The sequence below is a fragment of the Odontomachus brunneus genome, unplaced genomic scaffold, assembly GCF_010583005.1.
Source record: "Odontomachus brunneus isolate Ranch 3 - 2012 unplaced genomic scaffold, Obru_v1 Obru_scaffold_221, whole genome shotgun sequence".
Lineage (NCBI taxonomy): Eukaryota > Metazoa > Arthropoda > Insecta > Hymenoptera > Formicidae > Odontomachus > Odontomachus brunneus.
In genome coordinates, this window is record NW_022639671.1 from 172,759 (window position 1) to 185,473 (window position 12,715).

At 35.9% G+C, this 12,715-nt stretch overlaps 1 protein-coding gene across 8 annotated transcripts in view; it reads left to right on the forward strand.

Moving 5' to 3' along the window:
• LOC116852385 (protein phosphatase 1L-like) overlaps positions 1 to 12,715 on the forward strand; it is a 291,241-nt gene that overhangs the window by 41,952 nt on the left and 236,574 nt on the right. The window lies entirely within an intron of this gene.

A 12,715-nucleotide genomic window follows, 5' to 3' on the forward strand; every position in this document is an offset into this window, starting at 1 on the left:
TATATATATATATATATATATATATATATATATATATATATATATATATATATAGCACATAATTTCTAATAAAATATTTACAGTCAAATAATTCATTCAGTATAGTTATCAACAATGAACTGATTCAATAAGTTAGAGTGAGAATTAGAGTGAAAATATATTTTGTCTCGCTCTAACTTATTGCACCAGTTCAGCAGCGCAGCTACAAAGAACAGAGTATAACTCATACCGAGTTTCCGAACACCTAATCTGAGCCGTAGCGCCTCTGGCGACAAATACGTCAACCTGGACATTTTCTCAGACGACGAATTCCTTAATTGTAAAACTTAGCGATTTCGGACTTTGAGCTAAAATATCTTAGGTTCTAGAAAACGTAGAGCAAAAGTAAATACAGTTTTATTAACTAACATAAACCCAAGGAATCGATTGAGCCTATCTAGAATCTCATCGGCTCAACCGTTATGGTTAAACAAGAAATCTGGTGTGTATTCAACTAGTGTCGCGGCGTTAGTATACACGGCCGTTTTGCGCTTGCACTTGGCTTCGCGACACTGCCGTGTCGCTTGATAGAGTAGGTTTATGTGATTAGGTGTTTGGCGTTTTTTCGTGGTTGATACAAAACGCCGTGTATTAGGACAGGTTAAACATGCGGCTCGTGCTCTTGCCGTGGTTTGATTTTATTTCTTCTCCCTCGCTTTTCTCTTTCTATTTCTTTCATATCTTTCTGTCTTCATTCTCTTTGAGAAACGAGGATGCAAAAGGACGTACAAAAAGAAGACAGACAAAATATGAAATAACAAACAAATAGGGATATAAATATAAAGACAAAAAGTTAGAATAATAGAGAAGGAGGCAGTGGAGAATACAAAATAATTGATACAAAAAATATAGTTATAATATATGAAAAATTTGTACATTTTGTAAGAAGCACAGGAAGAGAAATAAAACTTATATTCTTGTGTGTTCCACCATTGAAGAAGTTGAAGAGGTAGTTATATTTGGTATTAACAATTCCTGCATCATCTCATCAATTTTTTCTATAACGTCATCTTCGTCTTGTTGGTCACTTCGCTTCTTATAAACTTTTTTCGGCATTATTAATATATATTACATTATGTTTGTATGTATTGCTAAGTTATCCCTTACTTTTGTATAGCTGTTACATTTATTTATTAATGTTCACATGGAAACGTAAAGAGAAACAAACAAAATAGCTACCGTTTATAATAAAGAGAGTTAGTGTTATACACATATTTTAATTCGATAATTCAATTAAATATTCTAATCCTTTAACAAAACACAAAAATATAAAACCGACACAAAGCATCTCCATATCAGTACTCGTCAATATATATTTGTATATATCGTCAATAATACTTATCTGATTTCCTCTATTTATTTTGTTTTCCTCTGGTCCTCTTCGTATATTTTATTGAATTGGGGTGTGCTCCCTCACCTGCCGTATTCGCCGGACATTGCTCCTTCGGATTATCACTTGTTCAGGTCGATGGCGCACGGATTGGCCGAGCAACACTTCGCTAATTTCGAAGAAGTGAAAAAATGGGTCGATTCATGGTTTGCTTTGAAAGATGAAAGTTTCTATCGTCGCGGAATCCATCTTTTGCCAGAAAGATAGGAAAAAGTTGTAGCGTCGAATGGCGCATACTTCAAATAAATAGCTTTAACCATTTACTTCAAATTAACATGTGTTTTTCCTTAAAAAAAATTCGCATTTCATAGGTATACACCTGGTATATGAACTTTTTTACTTGAAATAAACCAAAGAATCGTTCTGTTGAGTATGGCAACATACTTAACTAATACTATATAATATTTCTTAATTAATGCATTCCTGTTATCATCATAGCCATCATAACACGCGTTGGCTATGATGTTGTAATAGGAATATGATAATTAAGAAATATTATATATTTAGGTATTAGGACCTTGAATAAGTTCTCACTGATTTTTCGTGAAAATTAATGCTTTATTTAAAAAAAGTCATAAAAAACATGTCATTAAAAGTATTGTCTATCACTAAAAGTAGTGGCTAGCCACTACTTTTTCCCATCTTTCTGGCAGCATTTAAATTCCACGTCGAAAAAACGACACATCTTTTAAGGCTATCCAAGAGTCGATCTATTTTTTGGCATCTTCATAAGAATGAAAGTGCTGCTCAGCCAGGCCATATGCCATCGATCGGAACAAGTGATAATCGGAAGGGGCAATGTCTGGTGAATACGATGGGTGGAGTAGAACTTCCCATTTAAGCGTTTCCAAGTAGGTTTTCACCGGTTGTGACCGAGCGTTGTCATGTTGCAAAATCACTTTGTCATGTCTTTGCTCGTATAGCAGCCGTTTTTCCTTTAATGCTTGGCTCAAACGCATCAATTGTAGTCGATAGCGATCTCCCGTGATGGTTTCGTTCGGTTTGAGCAGCTCATAATAAACTACTCAGCTGATCCCACCAAATGCAGAGCAAAAGCTTCGAACCATGGATATTCGGTTTTGCCGACGATGTTGATGTATGCCCGGGCTTATCTCACGATCTTCTACGTTTATGGTTATCGTAGTGTATCCACTTTTCATCGCCAGCCACGATACGATGCAAAAAACCTTTCCTTTTCTGCCGTTGAAGCTGTTCATACGTGAAAAGATGTCGTTCGACGTCTCTCGGCTTCAACTCGTACAGCACCCAATGTCCTTGCTTTTGAATTATTCCTAATACTTTCAAACGTTTCGAAACTGTTGTGTGATCAACTCCTAATGATTCTGCAAGCTCAGCTAGCGTCTGACATGAGTCTTCATGAAGTAATGCCTTCAATTCTTTGTCTTCAAACTTTTTCGGTGCGCCAGAGCGTTCTTTATCTTCAACATCAAAATCATTATTTTTGAAGCGTCTAAACCAATCTCTGCATGTTGTTTCCGACAGAGTATGGTTGCCGTAAGTCTCAACAAGAATTCTGTGTACTTCAGCTGCAGATTTTTTTTGAATAAAATAGTGCAGTAAAATTCCCCGCAAATACTCTTTTTTTGTCACGAAACTCGACATGTTTAACACTATGAAAAAAAAAGTTGTTTACACTTCGGCGAAATGACATACACTGAATTTCAAGTTTGCTTATAGTACTTCCTTATAGATGCGTTACCATCTTAAACTACACGCCCGCAGTTCTGGTAACGCCATTTGTTGGAAAACAGCGAGAACTTATTCAAGGTCTTGATATATTTTATACATTTCTATTTTATCCTTTATCTTTCAATGTAACTAAAAAGAGTTGAATACTTTTCCTCACGCTTTATATACTTTCATATATACATATTCAACGATACTTATCTGATATTTTTCTCCTTTCTTCTTCGTAAATTTTCTTCGACAGTATCAGAGGACGGACTATATTAAGTACGTCCTACAATAACTGTAAGAGTATTGTCTCGTGCAAACAGGACGCGGCAATGCTTGCCGCGCTGCAGAAGTTCACGCGACAGCCAATCAATATACTGCTTTCCGTAATAATCTTATAGGTCTCATGGAAAAACAACATATTTACTGGCTGACCCACGAACTTCCGCCGCGCGGCGTTGCCGTGTCCTGTTTGCACGAGACAATACTCTTACAGTTATTGTAGAATGTGCTTAATATAGTCCGTCATCTGATACTGTCGAAGAAAATTTACGAAGAAAAGAAGAGAAAAATATCAGATAAATATCGTTGAGTATGTATACACGAAAGTATATAAAGCATGGAGGAGATGCTGTGTGTTGTGTTCAACTCCTTTTAGTTCTTTTAACCCTACAACATTTGTTTCAAATATTTTTATAAAAAATCATTATTTTTTAAATAATTAGCCATTCCAGAACTTTTGGCAAACTCTATATAACTGTTAGGACTATAGCACACAGAAAAACGGAAGCAATAAAATGTAAGCAGAGAGGAAATTGTAATTGATAATTCTTTGACAGTAAAGAATATAATCAATTGTGATGAATGTATTAATGTAAACCTGTGTCCAATCGTGCTGTGGTCAATTGGGTCCCACCCAGCTTGTCAGATATTTGGATTGATTGTCGGTTAGAGAATTTCTGGGGTGCCTAACTTTTCTTTATGAATTCCGAAACTTTTCTATCTGACAGCCAATTAAGACATCCGACAAGCTCGTTGTACGACATATGTAATCTTAGTCTTTGTCGTTAAGCAGAATTGATAGAATTAACCAATCATACTGCATATTTAATCGGAAAGTGAAGTTAAACAGACGTTGCCGAACTGGATCCTAATTCTCGAAAATATATCGATATTTGGTAAAATACTATAGTTCATATACTATAATATTTCACCATGTCTATGTTCCAAAATTCACTATCAATACTGAAAATCTACAGTGTGTCACATATACTATACATTGGTGTTTTCCAGTTACGTTTTGTGTGTTACACAAAACCAATATATTGGTTGTATGTTATCTTACAAGATATTTTAGATAATATGTAACCAATAAACTGGTTTTGTGTACATATGTGTCAAGATATGTTAAGCAATTGGAAAGCACCCATTATCAGTGTTAGCAATGAATTTTTAAACGCAGTCCAAATATCGTGTGTAATATATTTTCGAGAATAAAGGCCCTGGTCCCTGGACCTTTATTCTCGAAAATATATCGCATACGACATTTTATTGAGAATACGGGGTCTGCGTTATTCTCGATAATATGTCGCATATGATATTTGATGAAATATTATAATTTACGTTACATATACTATAGTATTTCACTAAATATCGTGTGCGAGATATTTTCTAGAATAAGGTTCCTGATCCTTGATTCTCAAAAATATATCGTACATGTTATTTGGTATAATGGTATAGGTTATATAACCTATTCTCATGAAATATCACATACGATATATTTTCGAGAATCAGGATTTGAGCCTGAAAGTTCTCAAGTGCGATAATCTTCATATCATGACAACACATTATCCAAGATAAAGATAAACATAAAAGGCTTATACATATGAAACAGTTTTAGTTATGACCATAATTATGTAAGAAAATTCACCAATTACAATTAATTTTTCTTTAACAGTAAAAGAATACTCGTCTATAATTGATAAATATTTTTATAGAATTACCATTACGACTAAAATTGATTAAAGATACAATCGTTTTAACAGATATTAAAAAATACTCCAACAAACACAAAGTATCAGTAATATAACTGTTAGTTGTAATTTTCCACTTCGTAAATACAACACATATGTTATGTAACAGTTATATTATTAAACAGGAAATTACAACTACCAGTTATATAATTGGTACTTTGTGCTTGTTGGGTCTCAAGTTAGGATTGTACGATATATGTTTCGCGTAACTGCGTAAAATGGAGTCTACAATGAGAATTTAAGACATAAGATTTAAGTTTTAAGCTTTAACCTTAGGAAAATGACCAGTTACAGCTCAATGTGAGCAGAATAAACGACTGTGTTTAGTAAATTTAACCAATTATGTGACGTTCCGTAACACATATTTACTTTTTATTATTCTTTCTTCTTTATATGTATTAGTGTCAATCTGTGTGATAAATTTTATTGTGGAGTATTTAACATAGATAGTATTATTTTTCAACTCAAACCTTAGCTCAAAATTAAAATATTACTTTATTTTTTTTAAATATAAAAATATTTGCAAATATTAAAATTATATATATAATTCTTTATATACATACATAATTTTTCATGTACCTGTTATCTCTTTGATTACCAAGATATACTCTCAATGCCTGCCAAGAACGAACTCGTGAAAAAGAAACACAAAGTTGTCCATGATTAAAAATATCTTTACGAAGATCTACTTTATCAAACGTTTGTCCTTGTGATTTATTAATTGTCATAGCAAAAGCTAATTTTATTGGAAATTGTCTTCTTGAAAAAGTAAAAGGATATGTATTTTCACAATATAGTGTTGAACGATTCAAAAAAATAATATTTCCTCCTTTATCACCTGACAAAATATTGCATTTTAATAAATTATTTGCGAGCTCAAGAACTAATAACTTACCCAGATAGCCAAACCTGCGCGAGCAGATTTCGAGCAGAGCTTTCTATCAACTTTTGATAGCAAATAGATAACAAATTTGATGCAGGATCTGTTATATCAAATCTTGCTATCAAATTGCCGCCAGATATGCGGCAGAGCTTGTTGTCGGATAATTGCTGCAGATTTGCAGCAAAAACCGCGCAGAGCTTGTAGCGATTTGACGGCAGATTGGCGGCAGAAACCGCGCAGACCTTGCTGCGCTGCAAGCTTTGCGCGATTTTTGCTGCAAATTTGGCACCAATTGCCCGACAGCAAGATCTGTCACCAAAACCGTAGCCTAATATAGACACAGATGGCTATGGTTTCGCTGTGGGTTTTTGATCAAATTTGCTGCCAATCTGCACGCAGTCTGCGCTCAATTTGCTTACTGGGTAGTGCCATTACAAAGACTTTCATTGATGCTAAGATTTCTAATTAACATAACAATACAATTTGGTCTCAAACGTAATTCGTGAGGAAGAAGCAGGCTGGACTATTTAAATATTCTGGTAATAAATGTTCAATAATCTCTCCATTATCATCATTATTTACAGCACTATCTATACTTGTATAAATTCGTTCACCACTTATGTCTAATAATTGTCTAATAATGTCAACAACTTGTTTATTAATTTCTTATACATCGACGTTTCTTGCACAAAGTATCGCCCTTTTAGCTACTTTCTCAAATTCTCTTTTATGAATTATATCACCATATATATCTGTTATAATATTTAAACCAATTGGTACTACACAACAATCAGAAACTTTTATATCATTTCGAATTATTTAAAATCCCGTCACCTATGTCTAATAGAAACTTCGTAAATTCAATTTCTTCTGGAAAAACTCGCATATTTTGTGTTAAAGAAAAATTTACAAAATATTTCCACGTGTAACTAAACTTAATGGATAGATTCACCATTTCACTTTGTACCTCCTATCTTGATTGGGAAAAGTTGTCTAAAATCACCACCTAACAGAAGAAGTTTTCCACCAAAAGGTAAATCATTATCCATAATATCACGCAATGTTCGATCTACAATCTCCAAAGTGTATCGAAAAGCCATAGGTGCTTCATCCCAAATGAAAATATCTATTTCTTTTAAATATTTAGCTTCTTTTGATTGAACTTTTATAACTGGTGAGGAGTCATTAAATAACGGAACTAGCAATCCAAATATCTTATGAACAGTTTTTCCTTCAGGAAATAACGTCGCCGCAATTCCTGTAAAGACCATAGTACATACATGTTTATTTCTACTTTTAGCTAAGTAATATATAGTTATACAGTAATATATACAGACGTTTTACCCGACCCGCCAGGACTATCGATATAAAAAAAATTGCTACTATTATCATTATCATTATTATCTAATCTGTTTAATACAGTATCGACTATTACTTTCTGCTTGTCACTTAATTGATTATATTGTCTTGTACCAACTACTATCATTTGATCTAAAGGCATATAACTTTCCTCTTCAACGTTTTCTACTAATTGTTCCATTTCCGGAAAGTCAACAAAACTTTTACCTTTAGCGCGAAGTATAGTGTTAATTGTATTATATGCTTTTCTCTGTCCTTGTAATATACCAAGATATCTCGTGTAATCTTCTGACATCGCAACTTTAAATCTTTCCCAGAGTTCTTCTAGATGTAACGGTTGACAATGTATTAAAATACGTGAAAATAATCTACGAAGTTGTCGTGGCATCATCCACTTAACAGCTTTATCCATAACTCGCATCCATTTTTCATCATTTTCAATGAAACCTGAAGCTAAACATGTAGCTGTAAAAGTTGGATAAATTTCTCTATTAACAGTCCTTAGATCTTCAAAACTGGTTGCTTCTTTAACAGTAAGCAATAATAACCGTAAGTGAAATAATTCTAACTGAGTTAGATTAACTGAATACATTCGTCCTACACAATTAAAGTGACTACTACGTTTAACCCAACGGGAAACATTTTGACCATTAATTTTTTGTTTTTTAAATGTATAATGATATGGAATTTCTGTATATAAATAATTGTTTGCTTCTTTATCACGCAAATTTAGTGCAAAATAGTCCATTAACATAATAACTTGATTTAAAGCAGAAGAAATTGCCTCTTCAGTAGATTCATTTTCAATTGTTATATTATGTTCATTAGATAAATGAATGAACAAATGTATTTTTATCTTGTAATTTCTTTTTAAGTATACGCCACAGCTAGCTTCCACAAGTCCTACATAACGAGCTTCGATATAATCACCACGTAATATGATGCAAAAGTATCAAGATGTGATAGCAATTGTTAATAAATTTGGTAAACCAGACCTTTTCATCACAATGACATGTAATCCGAAATGGCGAAATCCGAGATTGAAGAAAATCTTCTTCCTGGTCAACAAGCCTCTGACAGACCTGATATATGTGGTCGAATTTTTAATATTAAGAAAGATTATTTAATCGATTTAATTATTAAGCAAAACTTTTTCGTGAGATAGCAATATTTGTTTACGTTACTGAATTTCAAAACGTGGCTTGCCTCATATCCATATGTTAATTGCGCTAAAGTACAATTTAAAAATGACATTCGATATCTCATCATGCTTTAAAACTACATCTTCTGTTACTGGTTCAACTGTTACAGTAGCAGCATCATGACCTTTATAAATATATTTATAAAGATATTTAACTGATTTGATACTTGAAACTACTTCAACATTTATATGACTATTAAATATAAGTGATAATATAAGACAATATGGTACAACATGACGATTATCAACTATACATCCACCAGGACGTTCAAAAGTTTTACCAACATCCCGTCTACGATAATAAGGATATCTTTATTCATTCTAATTTCTTCCATAAATGGTTTTAGATAATGTTTTGAACTTTTTCCATCAACCAAACACCAATCACCACAAGGTCCATGTATCATATGTTTCATAACTATATCATGTAATGCACGATTATCATTTGGGTCAGGAATTTTAGCAGAAATATACTTATCTATAACGTGTGGAGTTGTCATTTTTAAATTGTGCTTTACCGCAATTAACATATGAATATGAGGCAAGCCACGTTTTGAAATTCAATAACGTAAATAAATATTGCTACGAAAAAGTTTTGCTTAATAATTAAATCGATTAAATAATCTTTCTTAATATTAAAAATTCGACCACATATATCAGGTCTATCAGAGGCTTGTTGACCAGGAAGATTTTCTTCAATCTCACGCCATTTCGGATTACATGTCATTGTGATGAAAAGGTCTGGTTTACCAAATTTATTAACAATTGCCATCACATCTTGATACTTTTGCATCATATTACGTGATTTTTCGAGATTGGCAAGAGTAATCTCAAAGGATCGATCGAATATTCTAGAATATTCGATCGATCATCATCATCTTCGCGACAGGCACAACAGTTTTTCTTACTGTGATTATCTCGCTAGTCGCGGTTGCCATGCCGACTACTCGGACAAACAAACAAAAGCTCGCGCTGAATAACTCGCTTATTAGTTCGCCGCTGTCGTTAAGCGGATCATATATGGTAATTTTCACACGCTTGACAACCCGTTCGGCAACTGCGACCAACCACCGATGAGCCTGTCACCAAGAGCTTTCGTTTTAAAAGCTGCCTTCGTTAACGACGATAGCAGTTCAGCACGGTCAGTCGAGGACGGTTCGTCGCGGGTTTCTTCTCGAGCCGCTGATTCGGTTTTCGCAATCGGAGCGACTGATACGGTTCCGAATTCGCTCGATAGACCGGAATTCGAATTTTGAATCAAGGGCCAGCTATCTTATTTCAACGGAATATTCAACGGAACGGCTGCCGTCTCCGCGACCTCCTCTCCTCGACCCGTGCTGCTCGCTAGCATATCACGCGAGCGCCTGAGCGTCAAGCTCCTTCCAGCTCGCAATACTCGCGCTTATCACTTCTGTATTTTCTTATTTCCTCGTGAGTGCGAGGGTTGGACGAACGCGGTCGCGTGTGCCAGAGGACGCGGAAGAGATCAGCCGCGCGCGGTCAAGATTTCCGCTCGCGGAGCGTCCGACGGGCGCTTGTCAAGATTTCCGAAACGACTGGCTGCCTCGGCCATAAGCACTTCGAAGATCTCTGTCCTGTCTTTCGTGACTGTAAAGTCTCCGACTCATGCGAATTTGTACTTTAATACGAGAATAAAGTTAATAGTTAGAGTGAATTGATCTCTGCACTTCGTCGCTTTCTCTCCTTGCCTCACCGCGCCCTGCGCTGGGCGACATCAGTGCACTCAAGCGCTGCACGGCGGGCTTCTCCCCCGTCGGATCAGCGACAGTGGTGATCCGATAAATGTGGAAGGAAGTATAACCATTTTTCTAACACGGCCATTTATATTATTTGCCCTATCTTCTATATAATCTACTAAACCCTTATATGTTTAACACGTAATTTTTTTTATGCGTTTTACAATAATCTTGTAACCGCGATTCGTTGCGGGTTTGAATCGCTTGTCGGATCGGGTTCGTGATAGGCGGAATAATTGAGAAACAGTGTTTTAAGGAAATAATAATGAATAATATATTTAAGATACTAAACTGATGATAATGACAATATATATATCGAACAATACGTGTCGACGCCTTTGGCTTTGGTTGTTTGTATCGCCTGACAGAGGTTTGTTTAGACGCCGATTTGTGTGATGTGACGCGCGGTGCGCGGGGCGCGGACGACGTCAGTGTCGCGTCTTCGCGAGTCTATGCTGTTGACGTTTCTTTCGGCGTCGTGTCTCTTAAGGGGGAAGTCTACTGTGACAAGGGAAAAAACAGGCCGATTTTCCGGATTTTTTTTCTAACAAAATATGACTCGTACATTAAATTAAATTAAACCGTCATCTTTATTATATATTCAAGTATTTGTAAAAAAATTTTCAAGTCGAAATATTCAAAATTGCCGTCGTGGCACTCCTTCAAGCGCAGGTCCGTTTTTTTTAGGTGCCCAAACGGTGTACATGAAATCTCACGTCTGGGTGATCTGAAACAAAAAACAAAATATGGTTATCATCTACATAGTATTGACTCTCGTCTGACGGAGGATTTTGTCGATAAAAAATTTTGGCGCCGAAAAAAAATTCTTGAAATTTTTTTCTATTTTTTTGCCCAAATTTGATGTTATTATTGTTTATAACAATTAAACAAAAAACGATATCAAAAAAATGCTCCGTCAGACGAGAGACACTATTCCAGAGAATATGTGGTTAAAATTTCAAGTCGATTCATTCATTAGAACTCGAGATATCGTGTACACCGTATTGAAAAACTTAGTTTCGAGAAAAACGCGTTTAAAGTTTCGGCATTAGTTTTTTCAATGAAAAAATCATTTTTAAGCTTCTTACCATTAATCGCCCATTCCTGCTTCATATAGTACACCTTCTTGTTCAAGGAAATCCTCTTCGAGTGCCGATCGCGCCGTTCTTCTCTCGATTCTCCCTTCTTTTGAAGCGTCGAACGACCGTTCGTTTGCTTGTGATATTCTGCGCTCGTCCACGGTGTTGCATAAATTGAAGGCGTTTGGTCCAATTTTGATGTTCATAACGTCCATCATTTTGAGGATACTGGAGTAGCCTTTATTGAAAATGCTCGCAGCACAATACGACGCAATATCGACGGTTTTTGCGCCGCTGAATGTTTGTTTCGGAGCTAACGACCAGATCATCGCATTCAGGCTCTCGTTGCTGTTCTGTGTATATCCTCAGCGTTTGAAACAAGAATAAAAATTCAATCAAACGGTATCCATAGCCATTATTAATTTCCACTTCCACCGATTTCGTTCTTAATTTTTTCGCGGAAGAACTTGTCGATTCCGTTTCATTCTCCATCGTATGGCGATTTGGTGGCGACGGTCTTTTCCTACGTCGTGAAGGTCGTCCGGGAGTTTCGCGTGAACCCTTTCGGTCGAAAGAAGCAGGCTTCATTTTGATAAAAGTATAAAAACTATACGTTAGCCACGCGGGAAACGCCGAAACGATCACAGCTGTTCGACACACTGGCCCTTAAAATTACGCACTACCGGCGTCCTTACTGTTGAAATCGCTTCTAACTGACTATAAAATATACCTAGTGACATCTGTTGATCGACTTGGAGTATTAGAAATGTTAGAAATTGAATTGCAAGTCACTACGCTGTACCTGCCGAACAGATAGGAATTTGCCGCAGGTACGCGTTTCGGAGCGCTTCGGTAAAAGGTCGAAATTTCAATGAAGAAAAATTTAGCCGGCTATAACACCTAATGTACCTTATTTTAGAGGGTTCAAAGTATTTTTTAAGCCAATAAACAAAAAATTGATTTTTTGAAAATTTTACAGTAGACTTCCCCCTTAAGTGCGGTGGACACTTTTTCCAGCGATGTTTAGCGGCGCTTCGGAATCATATAATGTTCGCGGGCGTTGCAGCGTAACTGTATGCGGGATATCGCCTTAGCGGTGCTCCCTTCGATCTCCTATCGCGGAGATTTGAATCGGTTCGGTGTATGCGGTGTAGCCGTCGGTCCTCGTACACGGGACCTTAGCTCTCGGAGTTTCCTCTATGATTCAACGAGCTCGGCTCGTTCGGACGCAATTTCGGATGCGGCCAGCGGTACTGTGAAACTTATCTGTGTCGGCCTC